General features: G+C 39.4%; 1 long non-coding RNA gene across 7 annotated transcripts in view; it reads left to right on the forward strand.

The window, feature by feature from the left end:
- The window catches only part of LOC112650025 (uncharacterized), a 139,859-nt gene that overhangs the window by 78,269 nt on the left and 40,628 nt on the right, over positions 1–20,962 (forward strand). For all 7 annotated transcript variants that reach the window (XR_007414035.1, XR_004803653.2, XR_004803652.2 and 4 more), the window contains 3 exons: positions 10,207–10,357; positions 12,021–12,135; positions 14,449–14,809. This is a non-coding gene — a long non-coding RNA (uncharacterized LOC112650025). The remainder of the gene's footprint in view (positions 1–10,206; positions 10,358–12,020; positions 12,136–14,448; positions 14,810–20,962) is intronic.

Genomic DNA, 20,962 nt, shown 5'->3' on the forward strand with positions numbered 1-20,962 from the left:
GCCAGATTCAATTACTTGAGGCCATCAAAAGGTGCTCCCATTCAAGGGGAGATGACATAGATTCCTCCTCTTGATGGATAAGTGATGAGGTTTTAGAAACGCATGTAGGGCCAGAAATACCATTTCAGTAATTTTGGGGGAAATAAGGTGGGATAAATGCAGCAGAGTGTAGTCATTAAAAAAGAACAGATTTGGAGTACGATGGACTTTGACTTCGACTATGGGTTCCACCACTTCATAACTGAGTTACTTTGGCTTAGTTGCTTAAATTTTTTTAAAAAATATTTATTCAATTTATTTATTTGAGAGAGAGAGAGAGAGAGAGAGAGAGAGAGAGAATATCCACATGGCCAATGGGAGGAGGGGCAGAGGGAAAGGGAGAGAATCTCAAGTAGGCCCCACAATGAGTATGGAGCCCAAGACAGGGTACATCTCATGATCCTGAAATCATGATGTGAGCCAAAATCAAGTCAGGCACCTAATGTGCTGAGCCACCCAGGCGCTCCTTAACTTTTTTGACTCTGTTTCCTCATCTGTAACAGGAGCATGCTAGTACTGATCTCGTGGAATTGTGAATGATTAACGAATATATGTATATCCCTTGGCATTGGGTTCTGGCACAAAGTGGGTCTTGAGATACGAAACCTGTGATTACTGATGGGCTAGTAGCAGGATACATAACTGGACTGGAAGAAGGGGCCAAGGTGGGGAGGGTTTTTGTAGCTAGTAGTAAGTTGATAAAATAATAACAATGGTAGCCAGAAGTTCCTGAAAACTAGACAGTGTCAAGCTCTTTAAAAGGAGTATCTCATTGAGCTAAACAGCAAACCTATGAAGAATGACGATTGTTATCCTGTTTTATAGATGATGAAATCGAGTATCAAAGAGGTTAAGAAATTTTCCCAGATTGGTAAATAGGAAAGATGGGATATGAACCTGTTTTTATCAGAACCTGTATACTAGGACAGTTTGTATTTTAACCTGAAGGCTATTGGAAGCCACTGAAGAGTTTTTAAATTGGGCAGTCTTAAACCTGTTCTTTCGAAAGCAGTATGGCATATAGATCAGGGGCTCTAATCCAGGTGAGAAACAGTGAGATATCTGATATATTGCAGACATAAGTAGTGTGGGAAAGGTGGAGGAGGTCCTAAGAAATGAGTGACAGTCATCCTGGATTACTGATTGGATTTGGAGAGAAAAGGAGGGAATTTCTATAGCCATTAGTCAGCTTTGGTGCAGGCAGTGGCCTGTGCATTATTACTCAGGGCCTCCAAGTGGAAAAAGAAAACAACCCCAGGGTGTCTTCTAACTTAACGCATATTTCCTAAGCCCTTGCACTCTCAGTCTAGACTAAAAACAAACAAAACAGACTCCTCTTGAAGCTCTCAGATCTCTTACCTTGCTATGCTAGCTTTCAAATTCCAGGCCGCGCTTCCTTTCCCACACAACAAGCCCTCGTATCACACCGGGGATTACAATGATCGTTTGTGTGTACTGGGCGATTGTTCCTTCCACATTGGGGGACTTGAGAGGATGATCTAAGGCTGCTTTCCACTGTCCTTGCCTCCTCCGCCCAGCACTGGAACCAACTATACAATTTGCTGGTCCTCATAAAGGATGACTGGCTGGTGCTGCAATATGGTCTTCAGGCAGCCTGGGGAGGGAGGGTTTCCATCTGAGGTCCTTATTGACGGTGTCATTTAGTTTCATGGTAAAGTTCCTTTGGAGGGACAAAATGTGCTTTAAAGGACAGAGAAAGAATATGTCATTAGATACAGCATTCCATATCTCTGATTAGGTACTTTAATCTATTAGCCGGGTCAAGGTCTGAGGAACAAAGTGGCCTTTGATAGGAGAGTAAATTAAAACAAGCAAACCTAAGCCAATGGACAACCTCCAAAACCTCGTTTTTCCAACTATGAAAATATTTCTCTTTTCAAGTTCTTTGATTTAAACTGGAATAATTTCTGAGATTAAAAAAATTGCTAGTGACCTGGTCTGATAGGCTTATTTACTGTTATTTACTTGTTTGTACTTTCAATCTCTTTCTCTGTTTTCTTTAGAAAAGGGTGAAGTTTTGAAAAGTAACTCTATTCTGATGCTACATTTTGAATAAATTACGGCCTCTTCCTGTGGACTATGGAGGTTGACGTTTCTCAAAAGCTTTTGTCCACTGACTGTTCCTTTAGATACAGAGGGTGCTCCACTGAACCCAGTGTTTCAGACAATAAATCACTTGAAAAGAGGGCATCGCTCTACTGTTTGAACAGTGTCTGTGCACATGGCTTGGTCATTCAATAGATAGTGATTAACTTCACCTTTTGCTGTCAGTCTCTGAAGTTATAAGCTGGTTAAGCTAATGCCAGTGCATAAGGTTACTGTATGCTCACAGTTTGGTTAGAGGCCCATGTTAAGATCTTAGATCTAACTTCCTTTAACAAACAGGGAGGCTTACACTTGGCTTTGCACACTGAATTATTACTTTAGAGAAATCATCCACTATACTTTGATTACAATCCAGCCTTTTCATTTGTAAGTAACAATTAAGAGTTATTTTATAATTTAGAAATTTCCCTTAAAATGGGAATTTCCAATGAAACTCATTAAATTGGTGAATGGTAGTGAGTAACTGATGAGGTCATACTATCTTGTTATGAGCTATGACAAACACTGCAGAGTGGCAACAAAGTAGAATATAAAAGAGAAGGGTCTGGTTTCTTTTTAGAAGTGTTTTTGCTTATGAAAAAAGCTCCCATAACTCAGTGACGGGTGTTAAGGGAGGCACATGATATGATGAGCACTTGGGTATTATACTGTATGTTGGCAAATTGAATTTAAATTAAGAAAATAAATAAAAATAAAAATAAGAAAGCTCCCAAGCCACTAAACATCAGACCAAAAAATTTATTTTAAAAAAGCATACTTTGATCATCTAGGCTTCCTTTTTCTTTTTCATTAAATTAAACCTTGCATTAGGGGATGATTTTTTTTTCTTTTTTTTTTACCCAGAAGGAAACTTCTTGTTTGGGACAGCTTCAGCAATTTAACCACATTTTACAGCATGTAGAGCAAATAAGAGGCAATCATTTGTCGGTCATAAAGATAAGCCAAGGAATGGAAATACTTTTGTAGGTCATGTCACCTGACAGAAACTTTGGACTGATCCTTTCCTGGTTCAAGAGTTTAGCAATAAGACCTACTTTCCCTATCAGCTGGGCTGAAGCTGATAAAGTTCTGAAGCAAGCAGAGGTTCTTTATGAGCTTTTATTTAATTGTCTTGTGACAAAATGGTTGAGGGACATTGTCTATATTGAGTTACTTCTGGTTGGTATGTTCTTTTGAATAAGTCACTGTCTCCCATGATTGAACTGGGTAAATGGAGTTTGATTAAACACTTAGCATCAAATTTCTAGTGCCTAGTATAGAGCCTTCATCCCTGGGAGTAGTAACTGAAGGAATAATTTTGAATTTAGCCTTAGATTGGTGATTGGCTCTACGTAATTGGGTAGACATGACTCAAGAGAAAGTTAATCAAGTAAGAGCAAGTATTGTATTGTAAGCCCAACAAGTGCATTAGGTGTAGGTGATAGAGATGAGAATGAGCTTTATTTTTTTTTTTTTTTTGAGAATGAGCTTTAGATAGAAATGTTTTTGAAATTACATATGAGATATTTTCTACTATGAGAATTAACACAGTATATCTTCTTCTGGGAATTTGTCCCTAGAAGAGTTCACTTAAAGGTGTTACTCAAAAAGTGGTACATTAGGCCTATATCCACAGGGACCTTCAATGGATTCCAGCTCCTCTGTTCCTTTGAAAGGAACTGAGTGTTGGATTTTCCATACCTGATCTCGCTCACTTTCCCTTCTATCCCTGACTTCACTTCTAATTCGTCTGTGAACACCAATAGCAGGAATATTGTAAATGGAATACAGCTTCTATCCTAACTTCTGTTCTAGTCCTCACTCTATCACAAAGTCCCTGTTGACCTTGAAGTATTCAAAGAACCTCCCTGAGGTTTTCCCTTCTTTGGCTGTAAAATAAATAGTTGAATGAGATGATGGTCAGGCTACTTTACTAATTCCACAATTCTCTTATTTTGTGAATAGACCCTAGTTAGAATAGCTTGAAGCTGACACTTGATCCATTGTTTATTATTTTCTCTACTAAGATGTAGATATGAATCAGTTTTTTTTTCTTTAAATGTTGGGCTAATTATGTGATATTAGGCAACTATACACCTTATATTCATTAGTATGGATATCTACTAGGTGCTTGTCTATGGCTTCGAAACTGAGAATCTCTCCTGGTATCATCCCTTAGGTGAGTGAAGGTTGAAAACCATTAAGTCTCAATCTCCAATAGGGCTGTGGTAATAGGGCTGTGGTTCGAACATAGATTTTCAGGTATCTTGGAATACATGCATGGTGTACACAGATGAAGACATACTTTTTGATATTTTTTTCTTCTAAGTGGTACCAATATCTCCATGACATAATATATCATTTATTGAGAGCTTACTACATGCTAGACACTGTTGTTAACCATCTACAGTCTTATTTAATCATCTCAAAATGTGAGTTAGTTGCTGTAATACTTATTTTTGTTTTAAAATTATCATATGAAAAAAAAATAAAATTATCATATGTAAGTGAATTAAATATATATATACACAATATTAGAAATATAAACACCCTATATAACAAACACCTCTCAGTTTAAGAAATTCAACTTTTTCAGTACTTAGATGTCTTTGTGTGTCCTCTCTAGCTACATCCCCCTCTTGCCTCTAGAAGTAACCACTACCCTAAATTTTGTGTAAACCATTACCTGTTTTCTTTAGTTTTGCCATCTTTGTATGTATCCCTAGACAATACATGGTTTAGTTGTACTTGTTTTTGAACTTGATGGAATCTTATAGTATGAATTCTTCTAGAATTTACTGGTTTCCCAAAATCTTATTTTTGATACTTATCATTATTGACATGTGTAGCTATAGTTTATGTAGTTTATATATTACTTAGTTTATAATATTCCATTGGATGATTTTGCTATAATTTATTCTACCATTGGTAGATGTTTGGATTGTTCTCATTTTATTTATTTTTGCTGTTATGAACAATGTGGCCTTGGATATTTTTGTACTATACAATGATAGATGTTTTTAAGGGAAAGCAAAATAAAATTTCGCTGTTGTGTGAATCACATCTCTAATGGTTGCAAGTGACTAAACCCTTCTTGAACTAGTTTAGGTAAAATAAGAAATGCTGAACAATCAAACCATGGCAATATAGGGATGCAGTGGACTTCCTGAAAAGCTGAAATAAAGAGTCAAAAACTCACTCCAGGATCTCCCTCCAGCTCATGCTATTGTTTCCCTCTCTGCGTTGACTTTTTTCTCTTTCACTGTAGATTGGCTTCTTCTGGATGGCAAGAAACATTGCTGTCAACATTTCCTGAGTTCTACATCAAAAAGATCTCATACAGGCCTTTGGATCTACTGTAGCATTAAATATGCAAATGAATCACTTCTGACCCTGACTGTTCTCACCTCCACCCCCACCATCATAACCACTTCTGTCACAACGTAGACTCCGAAACTTCCCTTTTAAGTCTTAAACTCTTCAAACTTCTTCTTTTATGATCACCCATTTCCTTTCCTCTTAGTATTAGATCAAATTAGCCCAAATGCATCAAATGGCCTAATTCTTCCTGTTCTTCCAGTAGATTCCTACCTGGAACTATGTTAGTTCAGGTCCTCTGAGAAGCAGATGCTAAGATGAGGTTCGACATACAAGAGACTTGTTGAGGAAAACCTTGTGGGAGAAAATGGGGAGGGAGCTGGAGGAGGCTGGGAAAGCTCAGACCCAGCTATGCAGAACTGATCCTTGTGAAGGAGAGAGGGAAAGAAGGCAAAGAATAAATGCCTTAACATTTCAATTCAAGGAGCCCCTGGGTAGCTCAGTCAGTTATGCATCCGACTCTTGATTTCAGCTCAGGTCATGAGTTCAGTGTCATGAAATGGAGCTTCACATTGGGCTCCATGCTGAGTGTGGACTCTGAGATTCTCTCTCTCCCCTTTTTTCTGACCCCCCCCCCCCAAAAAAAAAAACAAATAACATCTTAAGAAAAAAAAGATTTCAATTCTGAGGAAGTTTAGGCAAGGCTAATTTGGAGTCTTTAAACTAACAATGCCCATTAGAGGAGTCCTGCATGTTTCAGGAATGGGCCTGCCTTAGTGGGCCTGCTGTGCTTAGTCATGGCTAGGAGCAGCCACAGAAAGCATGGCCTCAGAACAAATGTGGTGATGGATTTCAGAGGGCTGCAGCTGGGACCATTGGTCTATTATGCTTCCCACAGTGGCCACCATAATTACTATCCTAGCAATCTTTTTTGGTATATTCTATGGGATAACGGTCTTCTTTTTCATGCCTTCAAATGCCAGGTCATTGAAAGGGCTGATTATTCAAATTCATGTGGCATCTCTGACTGAATACTTTCTGTTCATCACATTTTATTTTATTTTAAAATGCTTTTACTAATTAACTCAATTCACCCTTACCATCCTAGTTGCTTCTTTTGTTTTTCTTCCTATAAATATTATTATTGTAATGTATGCATGGTGGCTTGGATCCTGAATCTCCAGCCCTCTTTGAGTAACCCATAGTAATCACCAATTCCTAACTGCAGAAATGTATTAGACAAAGAAAATGTCATTGCTAAAACCAAGGTTTGGACCCCAAATACTTTTGTGATTTTTCTCAATGGATCAAATGGACAGCTCATCTGAGTCACAAGGACTCCCTTTCCTTGGTGGGTTGAAGTTTGACTGGAAGATTTATATCATGTTTGTGACTCATTTAGAGTGGTTCCTGCTTCTTCTTTTAAGTGGGAGGGAGAGTGGGGAAGGCATCCCTTGGAGGGACCATATACTATACAAATGGAAAGAGAGCATAAATATTACTGCAGTGACAACATAATCATAACTAGGATGGTCCTGGGAAAAGTGAGTTATGTGCTCACTCTAGGGTCTCTCCTCTCAGAAGCAAGGAAAGCTTATACCTCTCACCTCACCAAACATATGGAAAGAAAGAGAGCAGTGAAATGTTTTAAGACAGATATCTGAAAAAAGAGGGATGCAGAAAGATAAAACTTTTAGCCTTTTTTCCTTTTCAAAATGTGACACCCCTTAGGACTCAAGATTCACTTAAGTGTCTTTATTCCAGAGTTCTTCCTCACTCCTCAGGTGAGGATAACAAAGCATGAGTAGGGGCTGTTCTCCCTTCAAGGCTCCTCCAGAGTTATTTCTAATGATTATCAGCTTGAATCATCTGTACCTGGGGATTCTTGGTGGCTTTCCAGAGTAAAGAGGACACATCTTCTTGGAGAGCATATTTTTTTCCAAAAATTTAAGGGAAAATTACTTTTATGTTAAATCAAACCCAGATATGTGATTATTAGAATGCAAAACTCATCTGGATTTTAAAAACATAATGTGCAACTTCAAAGATATATTGTCCTTGGGAGGTCACTTTATACTCCTGTTCTGATCCCTTCTTAGTGTTATTATTTGCTATTCTAAACTATTAGTTATATTTTGTTGGAAAAGTTTGAAAAGAACTACCCAAGAAATTAGAGTGTGTCATCAACATTCTCATAGCTCTTTTGTCTCTTTCCAAAAGTGGATGAATGACACTGGACATTACCAGCTTTTTACTGTTGTGACAGCCATCTGAGCATATCATTGTAATTGATAATTCAGACTGTATTACCCAATGTGTAATAAGACTCAAGACAACCAGAACTTCCCATGATAAATGGAGATGAGCTTTAAGTAGGTGTGGAGGTGAGCCAGGATTTTTTCCTTCAACAGTATTTTATTGAGTGCCTCTTATGTTTTGAGAGCTGTTCTAGAAATTGTGGTAAAGCAGTGAACAAGACAGATAAAGGCCTCTTCTGAAGTATAATGGAGGTGATAGAAAATAAATATTGACAAAAACTAATAAATAAGGAAACAAATAAAAGCATTCCAATAGTGCTTTAACTGCCGGGGGGGGGGGGGGAAACAAAGCAGGAAAGTAGTTACAACCTGCTTAGTGTGAGAGACATTGATGGCTTCTGTGAGGAAGTGACGTTTGACCTTAGAACTAAATAGAGAGAAAGAGGCAGTCAGATGATGATGAGGGAAGACTCTTTCAGGAAGTAGCAATGGCAAGTGCAAGGAACCTGGGACAGCACTGGCGTTTTTGAGGAACAGAGAGAAAGCCAGTGTGTGGGCCACAGTGGATGAAGGGGAGTTTGGTTGGAGAGAAAGGCAGGGAATATGTCATATGGGGCCCTATAGGTCATGAAAAGGAGTTTGACTAATATTCTAACTATAATAAGAAGTTACTACAGGGTCTTAAGCTGGGGAATGTCATCACTGTCCAGATTTTATCAAATAGTAACACTGTCTCTTCCTGAATAATTTGCCTAAAAAGGATATTATGGCTATGGATATGCATGGAAATTAAACAAAATATGGAAGAAGGGCCTCAATTAAAATTGACCTCACTTAAACATGAGAAGACAAAATGGTGGCTGAGAGTGTTAAAAGGATTTAAGGATCATGACTTTTAATAATGAATGAAAGCTTCAATTTTGTTATGAAGAAAAATATTTTGTCTGTTATATATTACAGAAGGAATTCCCATTCAAAAAACTGAAAATTCTTGGGTATATACAACAATAAATCTTTTAAGAAACATATGGAAAATTCATATATCTAGAGCTTGATTTTTAAGAAGCTCAGACTTCATTATATACAACATGCTATGAAATTTTGTTTATAATTTAACCTATTCGAGTCAAAAAAACACAAGAAGTTTAAGGAATATGAATAACATTTAAAATGGCCCTGTAGGTAGTTTTAAAGTCATGTATTAGCACAGTGTTTCCAATAGTGCTTTAACTGCTGGGGAGTTAAATATGATAACCCCACCTCTTTAAGACCTTGAAATGAGGGTGGGGGGGAACCTCAGTCTGGAATGAAAACAGTACAATCATGTTTCCAAGGAAAGTGTAATGAGATAGGAAAAACAAAAACAAAAAAATCACCAACTCATTTGGAAGCTCATGAAAGGCAGAGAAGAGTTTGTGCATCTCAGCCTGATTTGCCTTGCCATGTGAATCATTTAACAGGAAAAAACACAGGACTGAGTCAGCTTGAACAGTTTCTTGTTGCCCCTGCTGAGGCCCTCATTTGCTGTGGCCTCTGTTACTCTCCTCAGACCTTGCTTCCCTCCTCTTTTCTCACTGTAGGGAAACAGGAAGTCATGTTTATTCATAAGATGGACTGGGATCACACCCAAGGCAATATCAAACCTTTACCTTTTCTGGGCTTGGGAGGATGTGCAAGGATCAAGGACAAGCTTCTGGTTAGAGTGAGAGACAAGGCCAGACCCCTGAAAAATCAACCCACAACCAACATTGATACAGGCCCTAGAGTGACCTAGAGCATGAGATCTCATCAATTTCCACTGATCCTCTGGTCAAGCTTTATTCCTTATAAAAGTGAGACAGCTGGAGCCTCAACAGGAAAAGGAGCTTGCCCAAGATTATGGGGTGAGCAACACTTGGATCCAGACCTTTTGACCCCTAGGACTGTGCCATTTGTCATGCTTCCTTGGCAGATGGTTCTAACACAGGGGGGCATTGCGTGGCATCTCCTGGGTGCTTTGTTACAAACCTTTATTCCCCTTTGTCTTTCAATTCTATCTTGTGGCCACCTACAATTAGCTCCTGTAATGGGGTCATCCCTTGTGTGACATAAATTGAGTTGCATTAAACTTGAAAATAAGGAGAGAGAGAGAGAGAAGGAGAGAGAAAAATTCATATGTTTCTTACTCCACCCTACTTCACTCTCTCTCAACAGGGAGAAAGTACCTAAAGAAGATTATTGCTATGAGGGGCATAATGAGCTAAATGGGTGTTACCCAGTCTGAAAAATCTTAGCAATGTCAATAAGCCACTTGAGACAACAAGGCACCTGTTGTTCTGTCCTCATTCCTTATCGGTCCTAGGCTTTGGGACGGGGAACTTTCTGGAAAGAGAAGGAGCCTTTGTGGAGTAAAAAGGGGGGAAGTTTTATGAACTTGGGGCTCTGAAACATATCAGTGACAAGAGGATCATGGGATTGACAGTTTTCTTTCTACCTTTCCTAACAGCTATTCATCTCATTGTCAGAGATTTCCAGTAAAAGTCATAGTAAGAATCAAATGTAATCCCCTAAGTACACTCACAACAAGTTAGCTCCAGCCATGCCAGAAATTCTCAGTGGAATTCCAACTCAAGTGTTGTGTGTGATCAATCCAACAGGTAAGTGAAGTGACTCTACAGAGGAAATTCACGTGACCACCGTGGCCTGGGTTTTCTTAGCATATGCAGATTGTATTCATTTTCATCACACCAACTGCTTACAGTACAGGGTTGTTTAAATGGATTGGGAAATCTCATGAAAACCATTAAGCCAAATAGTTCCGGCTTATAGGTACACACCTGAGTATCTTACCATTTTCCAGAGGCAATCAGAAACTTGCTTGGAGAGAGCATGGGTGCTGGAGTTTGGCTGCTGGGGTGTGGATCCTCATGCTACCATTGTTTTGCTCTATGACAATGCGAAAGTTATATAAAATTTTTGTACCTCAGCTTCCTCATTAAATATGGGTATAATAATCGTGCCTACCTCACAGGATTATATATGAGGCCCAAATGCAATAATATATAGTGTATCCTGCCTGGTATCTAGTAACTGTCTGTTGAAATGACAATGAAGATAATAGAGATGTCTCTTAACCTATAATTGTAATTTCGCTTATTTAAGCCAAGTGTTCTAATTCAGTGGAGTTTGCCAAACACAGTGAAATCCTTGGGATCTCAAGACGTGGCTTCATTGCTCTCCTGTTTTCATGCTACTTCCTTTAAGCAGGAAGTATACCTGTTGACTGGAGACTTTTTAGCAATGTATATATTATGCTGACTTCACCTATGTGCCCTCAGGGCTAGCAGCCATCAAAGCAGGGAGCAAAAAAGTGTGTTGGTGGGAAATAAATGAGGAAGAACACGAACAAAAAAGAGGCCTGAGCTCATTCAATGACAATATTTATTGTATGGAACAATAACATGCTTCAGACGTGTTTGTTCTGTTATTCTGTAAATATGGAAGAAATGTCATTGCTCAATAGCTGTCTTGATCACTTACCAGATAGACTTGTGAGGTAGAGTTGTCTCTGGGGGCCTTCAAAACACAGTGGCATTTTTGCTTTGAAGCTTTTCTGAGGAGTGCCAGATTGGGTGAGTCATGAGTGAAAAAGAGCGCCATCTATAGGCTAGTTGTTTATGATAAAATACCTCATGTTCTTGGCACCATTTTAGAGCAGAACTTCTCAATGGGCTTGAGATTTAGTGGAAAAGTTTAAATGACAACCAACACCCCAATCCTAATAGATTGCAAACTTCAGTGAGGCAGCATGGAACTTTAGAGTGAGCTTGAGCTTTGGCCTCCGTCAGACTTCCATCCTGGTTTAAAGTCAGTAGCTGTGTGACCTTGACACTCATAGTGAACTTCTATGAGGAAATTATCTCAGAAATATGGGTAATAAAGATACTCAATAATATGATTGTCTTGTTTTATTTCTTTGCCTCTTACTTTCTAGTCTCACAGTGCCATTTGGGGCTCCAGATGTACAGGCCTGAATTATTTTGCAGGTAGTGAGTCAAGATACTGGAGGAGGCATAAGCTATCTGAGGACTTTGGATCTTTCTTTTAAATGGAGGCCCAGGGCCAGAGTCAGTGTTCATGCTTTGCAGCCCGTTGGTTGGCTGTTCCGGCAAGTCAGAAATACTGAGGGCAGGGGCTACTCATGAGTGCTTCCTGGTGAACTACTGCATATGGATGTGCTTCATAAAGTGTCAAGGGTTCTAGTACAGTGACCTCTACCACTGTTGTCAGCATTTATCCTTTTTCCTTTTCATTTTACAGGTTAGGAAATTGAGACCCGGGAAGATGAAAGTGATTTTCCCGAGCACATACCTCATTATCCTTCTCCTCATCACAGCAGCAAACAGTGCTTGCCTCGTGCCAACTACTGATCTAGGTACTTTGCATGCATTACTGGTAATCACATAATCTTCGTAACAACCTTATGAAGTGGTTTCTATTATCCTTGTCTTACAGATGAAGACACTGAAGCTCAGAGAGGACACACAGCTGTTAGGTGACTGGGATTTGAACCCTAGCAGTCTGACTCCAGAGTAGTCACTTTGGCAGCTATACTGTACACATACACATGAAAAAAATAAAAACTAGGCTCAGATGACAAACACATTTCTTTTTTATATTTGATCCCTTCTTTTTTCACTTCATAGCACATTTTGATTACTGTATTAGTTAGCTTTTGAGAATGTTATAGAGATCGAAACAATGCACAGAAAATGTATTGGTTGTATAAAAAGAGGAAATAGCTGCTAAAGTCAATTAATATAATCCAAAGATACCTTTGAGATACTCTCCTATGGGGTTGATTATGGTAGAGGTGAAGAGTGGGTAGGTGGTTTGTTCCCAGAGAAATACAAGACATGTCTAGTACAGCCGAAGTGAGGAGACATATGGATGGAAACAGAATAAAGTCCAGTAGAAATTAGGGAAGAAAGGAATTACATTAAGAGGATAAGGGTTTCAGGTGAGAGATGGCACTCTGGTGTGAGAGAAGCCCAAGATTTAGCAGGCTCCAGTAAGGATGAGCAAGGACCCAGAAGCAATATCAGATCAGAAATGGATAAACAAATCAAAACAAAAGCACCAAAGCTGCTCAGCTTAGAGAAGAAAAGACAGGGATACGAAGGCTCACTTTTCATATTTTAGGGTTGCTATACGGCAAAGGGATCAGATTTATCTGTGTTGTTCTAGAGGACAGCAGAAGGGCAAATGTATGCAACTAGAGGGAGGAGAGGAACCTTCCAATAACAAACACAATGCCAGCATTTCAGCCACAACAACAGAAAGGACTACTTTCATAATTAATGGCTCTTGGTCACTGCAAAGATATATAAGTGGAGGTGCATTACTGGTAATGTAAAGGGAAACAAAGCACACTGCACAACAAGAAATATTAGACTATGTTTCCACTTCATAGAACTTATATGCATATAAAAATACACTGAACAAACTCATAAAGACTTGCCTTATATAGTCATTTTTTCAGTTTTTAGGGAACATATATTCAATAATTTAAGACAACCTATAATAATTTTTTTAATTTGGAAAAGCTTAGGAAGATTAATTAATTACATTTTCTGAGGTCACCACTAAAGCCAAGATTCAAACCCATCTCTGTCTGACTTAAAGTCTAGTCTTTATTTCAGAAAACCACAATCCCTCTTTTTAGTGGACTAAGAAGGGGATGAGTAAACAAAATGTGGAAGTAGTAGACATAGAATACTACATTGTAGGATATAAGGAGCTTTTAAAGTGGCAAACAGCAGATTTGGGAAGTATGACTGGAAAGTGACGGCACAATTAAGTCCATTGGAGCTGACTGGTGACAAAGCAGGGTTGTGGAAGATGGATGACCACACCTTGGCAAGTAGCAGATGTGAAATCAAGATAGAGTTGCTACTTTTCTCCATACGAGCACTGTGTAACTGACAAAAATACCCCCAAACCAGTATTAAGCATATTTCTCTATCCTTTAAGCTATTTTGATTTTTTAGTCACTTCTTATCCTTTCACAATATTTATTCTTTGGGGATTAAATTTCCTTTTTTATTTTCCTACATAAGCTAGATTTGATACCGGGAATAGATTCTGTGGTCCTGGCTACTTGAGTGCAGAGTGGAGTCTGGCCACATTTAGGACCAGGAGTGGTCTTAGCTGAGTTAGAACCTGATAACATTATTTATACAAGTGTAGTCTGTCTCCAAGATAGAGGGAGGTGTTTTATGACCACAGGCTTTATGAGTTGTAGCTATAAAATAATCAATCTTTTAAAGCAAACATAGCACAATGTCTCTATCCAAATGTGAGTTGTCCTTCAGAGCTGTGACCCTTGGAAACTTTTCACACATATTGGCATAAAACATATTTAAGCTTTTCAGTGGAAACATCTTTCAGACCCAGTTTATCATACATACAGACACACACATACACACACACATTATTTTAAAGAACACTTTAGGGGTGCCTGGGCAGCTCAGTCACTTAAGCGTCATGATCCCAGGGTCTGGGATCAAGTCCCACATTGGGCTCCCTGCTCAGCGGGGACCCTGCTTCTTCCTCTCACTCTGCCTGCCACACCCCCTGCTTGTGCTCTTTCTCTGTCATATACATAAATCTTTAAAAAAAGTAAAGTACACTTTATTTTTTAACAGGAAATGTTTTATCTTGCTTGATAACCAATTTTATTTCCCAGAAGGACTGACTGGCTGTGAATATCTCTTGGCTATCTGAAAAATCAAATCAGTCATTAAAAGACCAAGTGTTACCACGGAAGAGGTAAAAAAAAATGAGGTGCTGACTCTGAAAAACATACCCAGGGGAGAACGGCTAACTGTTCAGAATATTGGCTGGAACGAGTGAATGATTTGCTCATCATTAGCCAGAAGCTGGAGAGAGGTGGATATATGGCTACTGGACTCAGTTGAGAGATACCATGCAAGAGGAGAAGAAGCCTGACAGATTTCGCAAGTTCTGACAGTTATAGCAGCTTCACCTATGGGGAGACTGGCTGGGCTAAGACAGGAAGGACCCCTTCAGGATGTGCATTATGGCTGGTACTTTCACCGCTCTTATTCCTTATTCATCCTTAGTCTTTTTATTATTGTTTCACTGAGGTTAGATGTTGCTTAGTATGGCTAACTCTCAACACTATGTAATTCCTAAAGAATTTTGGCAAGAGCGGGGTACCTGGGTAGCTCATTCGGTTAAGCATCTGCCTTTGGCTTGGGTCATGATCTGAAAGGTCCTGGGTTCAAGCCCCACACTGGGCTCCTGTTTAGCGGGGGGCCTGCTTCTCCTTCTGCCTACAGCTCCCCCTGCTTGCACACTGTCGCTCTGTCAAATAAATAAATAAAATCTAAAAGAAAAAATTTTTTTGGGGGGGCAAGATTTCCAAAGAGTGTTCCACAAGGGTTTTCATGTTTCATTACTTTCCAGTCTAATTTGAAGTCTGTGCCCATCTTGGAGTTTCAAGGGAGAAATTATGCTCAAGGTATATGGAAAAGAGCAATCTTTAGGTAGCCCAGGGGCTTCCCTGTCTAGTGTCTGGATCAGAGAAGCACAGATAACCACTTTTCATGTGTATCCTCTGTAGAGCGGAGCTGACTTGAGAAGCAGACAGTCTTTCTCTTTCATCTCTAATAAATAATGGTGCTTTGAGCAATGCGTGTTTACTGGGAACAAATTCCACCACTGGGTGTGGTGGAAACACAGAGCCCTGGGGACGGTGCAATTTCTGCTGTCGTCCACAGTATTTCCTCCCTTGTCTTGGACGTTCCTGCCTCCTCAGACCAGGGCAGTGGCAGGTCCGGAGAGGTGTCTGCGTTGTCCTCCTACAAAGATGAGGAGGTGATGGTAGTGGTGGAGTGGCTCTGGGGCAGGGATTCCATCTTGCAAAGTCTGTCTTTACAACACAGTCAATAGGGGCAAGCCATGTCAGCAGCTGAATGATTTCCTTGTTGATAGGAGCTGAGGAAAAGATGAATAGCTTTGTGGAAGGAAAATTGGAGGATAGAAAGGAAGAAGAAAAAAGTTAAGCATTAGGGAAGACTTAGGAGCTGGAAGAAATGTCAAGGTGGATGTTTGCTTTTTCAGTTTGGCATGGAGACACAGAGAAATAATCTTTTCATCCTTTTTTTTTTTTATGATAGTCACACACAGAGAGAGAGAGAGAGGCAGAGACACAGGCAGAGGGAGAAGCAGGCTCCATGCCCTGGGAGCCCGACGTGGGATTCGATCCCGGGTCTCCAGGATCGCGCCCTGGGCCAAAGGCAGGCGCCAAACCGCTGCGCCACCCAGGGATCCCCTAATCTTTTCATCCTAATTAGCAAAGCCCTGGTGTCTGTTCTGCCCTGGGGAGCACCAGCCGTTATATTGAGCCTCTAAGTAAAGATAGCCAACTTATGTAAGTGTTCTAATCCCATCTTGTGGTGAGAGGCCCAAAAATTCTAGGGGCCAGTATCAATACCTGTAGTGTACACATAGGAAGTGGTGCCCTCAAATAAGACCAGGGCATCTGACCACCTTTTGTTATGTGTGTTTCTTTATAAATGTTGTATGGTGTCAGATCAGTTCACTTGATTTTTTTTTAAACAAAACTGTAGGCCATCTCTGAGAAAAACTCAGCCTAAACAATGGAAATATATATATATATTATATATATATCCATCTGCACACAGAATTCGCATACAGCAAAGCCAACACACACCATGGAGTGGTTTTGATAACCAAGAGTGGCTTGTCCTCTGTTCCAACCCATCAGGATGATAATCAACGTGGTCCGGGAAATGCTTGTTTTGGGTTGATCCATCTGTGGGTATGTTTCTTCCTGTCATCTGGGTTTCGAGTCACCTGCCGATCTGTTTCAGTGGGTGCTAGGTCACAGCCTGCCCTGTCCAGGTTTTACGGGGCACTTTCTTGAATCAAAGCTGATTTTCCACTGAAGAGAATTCTGTCTCTGGCAATTCCAAAATATAGCATCTCAAATGTAGATACTTCAACTGTGTTTACGTGTGTTGTGCAGGCTCTTTCTTTTCTTAGCTTTGAATTCTTCAGATATGGGATGTGCTGGAGGTGTGATTCCTGCATCATTCAAGTGTTATTTTGCAAATCGTCTTGGCTAATGTGTTGTGTACAAGTTGCCCGTGCCTGGGGCTGTGGTCTGTGATTTTTTATTTTTGTTTTTTAAAAATTTTATTTTGTTTAAATTCAGTTGATTAACATATAGTGTATTATTAGTTTCAAAGGTAGAAATTGGTGATTCTTCAGTTGTATATAATACCCAGTGCTCACTACATCACATACCCTCCTTAATGACCATTGCCCAGTTACCTCATCACCCCCCTGCCCCCGCCCAGCGACCCTCAGTTAGTTTCCAATTGATTGAGAGTCTCTTATAGGTTTGTCTCCCTCTCTGATTTCATCTTACTTTATTTTTCTCTCCCTTCCCCTATGATCTTCTGTTTTGTTTATTAAATTCCACATATGAGTGAAATCATATGATAATTGTCTTTCTCTGATTGATGTGTTTCACTTAGTGTAATACCTTTAGTTCTGCAAATCATCTTGACCAATGTATGTGTGCAGGTTGCCTGTGACTGGGGCTATGGTGGCAAGGACTTTAGAGACGTCTGTGACATTTTTAAAAAAGATTTTATTTATTTATTTGACACAGAGAAAGATAGAGGGAGAGAGCAAGTGCCCAAGCAAGGGAAGCGGCAGAAACGAAGAGAGAAACAGACCCCCACTGAGCAGGGAACCCTAGTGCTGGGCTCCATCCCAGGACCCTGAGATCATGACTTGAGTTGAAGGCAGACACTTCACTGACTGAGTCACCCAGGTGCCTCAAGAGCTCTGCTGAATACTGTCCTCTTACTATTTAGGCAAGAGGTTGCTATCTTTTGAAACACCATAAATGTGTAATCTGTGTGTGTGTGTCTCTTTCTCTCACAAACATACACATTTAACAATGAGTGATTCATAAATATGAAAAGTTAACTTTTGAATTTTCACTCAGAAAAATCAACATTATTGATAATGTTATCAGTATTTCTAAAGTGGAAATTCATGGAGAAAATAGATTCCTAAGCATTTACTAATGCCAAGGACATTTTACCAGCATTTTCTCATTTGACTTCTGACAACTCTTAGATATGCTTTATCCTAGCAATGAAGTAACTGAGGCTCTTACCCATGAAGTAGCCTGCCAGGGCTATGGTAAGTGCGGGGCCAGGCCAGGGGCCTGCTGCCTCTGACACCTGAGGTCCCTTACTGTTAATTATTCTCTGTGCTGGGCTTTAGCTAATTGGCAGCTGTTTATTGCATTAAATTCATAATTCTGCTTTCATCATCGCAAAAACAATAATTATCACCGTGACTCTTTGCAGTGGCCCCTGGCCAAGACCGTTTGATCCCGAGTCAAAACCTTATGTTTGTATAGTGCTTTTGTTTTGTCCAAATCTACTAAGGGTGGTTTTCATGATCTGAGGACAACCAAACTGATTTCTCTCTATTTAGTACAGTGACATATCAAATTATTAATTTTATATGTTTGAGTCAGTTCCCAGGCTTATCATTCTCTGTGTTTTGGGAAGTTGGGAGCTTAAACATGCTTTTGAAAAATGTCTTCACCAAAGACAGGAGATGGTTAGGTGTCTCTTTTAAAGGGAAAGCTTCTTAGTGAGAAAGTGGAAATGAGAATTCATGTCCCTAGCCAAGAGTTTATTGTCTTTTCCAGTAACACCACACAATCTGGTGTCTAATTTGTCTAAAGACTTGGGATACTTGTCTATTAATAGCCTTGCTATTAATACTGTGCAGTGACTCGATAGGCCAAGATTTTACTGCTGTTTTGGAGAACTGAAAAGATTTCAGAGTTATATCTAGAAAGCCTTTGGAGTTTCTTCAACACGGTATATGATCAACAACTGAAACTATGACAAGAAGGAAGGAAATGAACATGCATTGGGAATCTATTATTTGCGAGACATATCAATAGGCACTTTTCCTGTAATTACCTTGTAAAGCTGATAGGAAGCTCTGCTTTGTAGAGGATGAAAGGTCAGAGAAATTAGTAATTTCCCCCAAGTTGAACCCTAAGAAGGTTTGAGTAGAGTCTGTTCAATGCCAAAGCCTTCATTCTTTTTATATCCTTGCCTCCATGTAGTTTGAAAAATGAAATATGTAGCATTTCATGTGCGGGTCACCTCAACAAGAAGACTGGTCACTCATTAAAATAACTCCCACTAAAAATCAACACCCCTCTTCCTCCCACAAGCTTCTCAAGGTTGCAGAGAGGAACACTAGAGCTCTGCTTAGCATAGGAATGCTGTCTACAGTAATCTGACATCAGAGGGTAGCATTCAGATCTTTTTTTTTTCTTTTCTGAGTTTCCTTCTCTGATGTCATATATGTTTTTGAAGTTTTTTTTATGATAGAAAATTTCAAGTATATGCTAAAGTAGAGAAAACAGTATGTGGAAAAATTGGGTGCCTCGACCTGGCTTCAATTATTTTTGCCTTAATTTTATGCTCTATATCATACTGACATAAATTGTGATGTGTTTGTGTTTGGTGGTAAGTAGATAATGAACCATATGCTTTTACTTTTCAGGCCCTAGTTCTCACCCCAGTACAGGATTTTTTCCCTCCAATACAAAGTCTTAGTGGATTAGCAATAGGGACATCTTAAAAAAGCATAATGAGAGACAACAGTAAATCAGCTATCAAAATAAGGTACGCTGGGATATAAAGATTTCACTTTGAAAATAAAAAAAAAAGGCCAAGAAAAGAGTGTGAGGAATATGAGAATTGGGAGCATGGAAACAAAAAGCTACTTGGAACCAGTTGATTCCCATGGGTGCATGAGTCTTGATTCCATTCAGGGTTTGGAAGGGGACTGAAAGGGCACAATCCAGATCACTGGATTATCTGAGAGATACAACCGTCCTTTGTTACATGGAGTGTTTGCCTTTGGTGTCGTAGCTCATCTGCCTTGAGAGAAATGGAGAGTCAAGGAAAGAAATGTGTTATGCTGTCATTTTTCAATTATCCACATAAATGCTTGGGAACAGGGGCATGGATTATAGAAGATGATAAAAAGCATTTGTATTTGACTTTGGAATGTATTGCCATACTTATTTGCATTTGTCTATGAAGTATGTCCATCCTGGAAATTCCCTTTAAACACCATAGAAGACCATTCTGTGATGACCAGTCTCTGTTGGAGCTGCTTTCTTGTTCCACCAGTCTGCAGCCCCACCCCTCAGTCTCCTTCTCTAGTTTGACCTAAATGGCAAAGTTTCAGAAGGTCCTGATTCTTATACTATAAATATACATTTAAAATATTGACAGAATGGGAATTAGGCAGATGAGATTCTCAGAGTGAAGCTGGGGTTTTCCAAAACCAATCCAGTTAACTGACTTGAAAGTATTTGTCAAGTCTGTTCTCAGATACAATTACTGAAGACCTTAGACATCATAGACCTTCTAACCCATTCTCCTTCAACAGAGCTTCCAGCTCTATCAATACCTTTCTTCCAGCTCCAGTTTACACATGATAATAAGTCTGTTTCATGGGCTCTGTTCTGTCTCTGGCCCTTCCCACCCTGGTACCGGGAAGGGTTTTTTCCTGATGTTATCCTCACAACAAATTGTCGGAAGAGAAGATAAGATTTTCTTTAACAGCAATAACCTAGGATACTGCACAGGTGTGTCTGTTTATGCATCCCATGCTGGGAGGAAAAAAACTTGTTCTAATCTGCCTATGAATTCAGAATCCAACCCCAAACAAATTCATCCTTTACTTCCCTTGTGTAGACCTGGCGCGGTTTTCTTTGAGGACTCAAGCTATTAAAAAAGCAAAGCACAGAACTTACAGGCACAGTGATTTTCCTGTCCTGAATCACCCGGTACTATTTTTATTTCACTGCTTCTGTTTCTTTGCTGTATGAGTGTGTGTGATTTGCTGGATCATTTGTCCTGATTTTAGTTCAAACAGCCAGTGTACTTACAGGGCAATACAAAGTAATATAGAATACTTTACTTTTGCATTAAAGAGAATTGCCTCCATGTAAGTAAAATAACAAATATATGACAAGAATAATAAAAACCAGTATTTATTATGTGTTTACTCTCTACCAGAACTCTATTGAATGCTTTACTTGCATTACCTAATTCCATCCGCACAATATCACTATTAGATAAATTCCG

The sequence above is a fragment of the Canis lupus genome, chromosome 11, assembly GCF_003254725.2.
Source record: "Canis lupus dingo isolate Sandy chromosome 11, ASM325472v2, whole genome shotgun sequence".
NCBI classification, from domain to species: domain Eukaryota; kingdom Metazoa; phylum Chordata; class Mammalia; order Carnivora; family Canidae; genus Canis; species Canis lupus.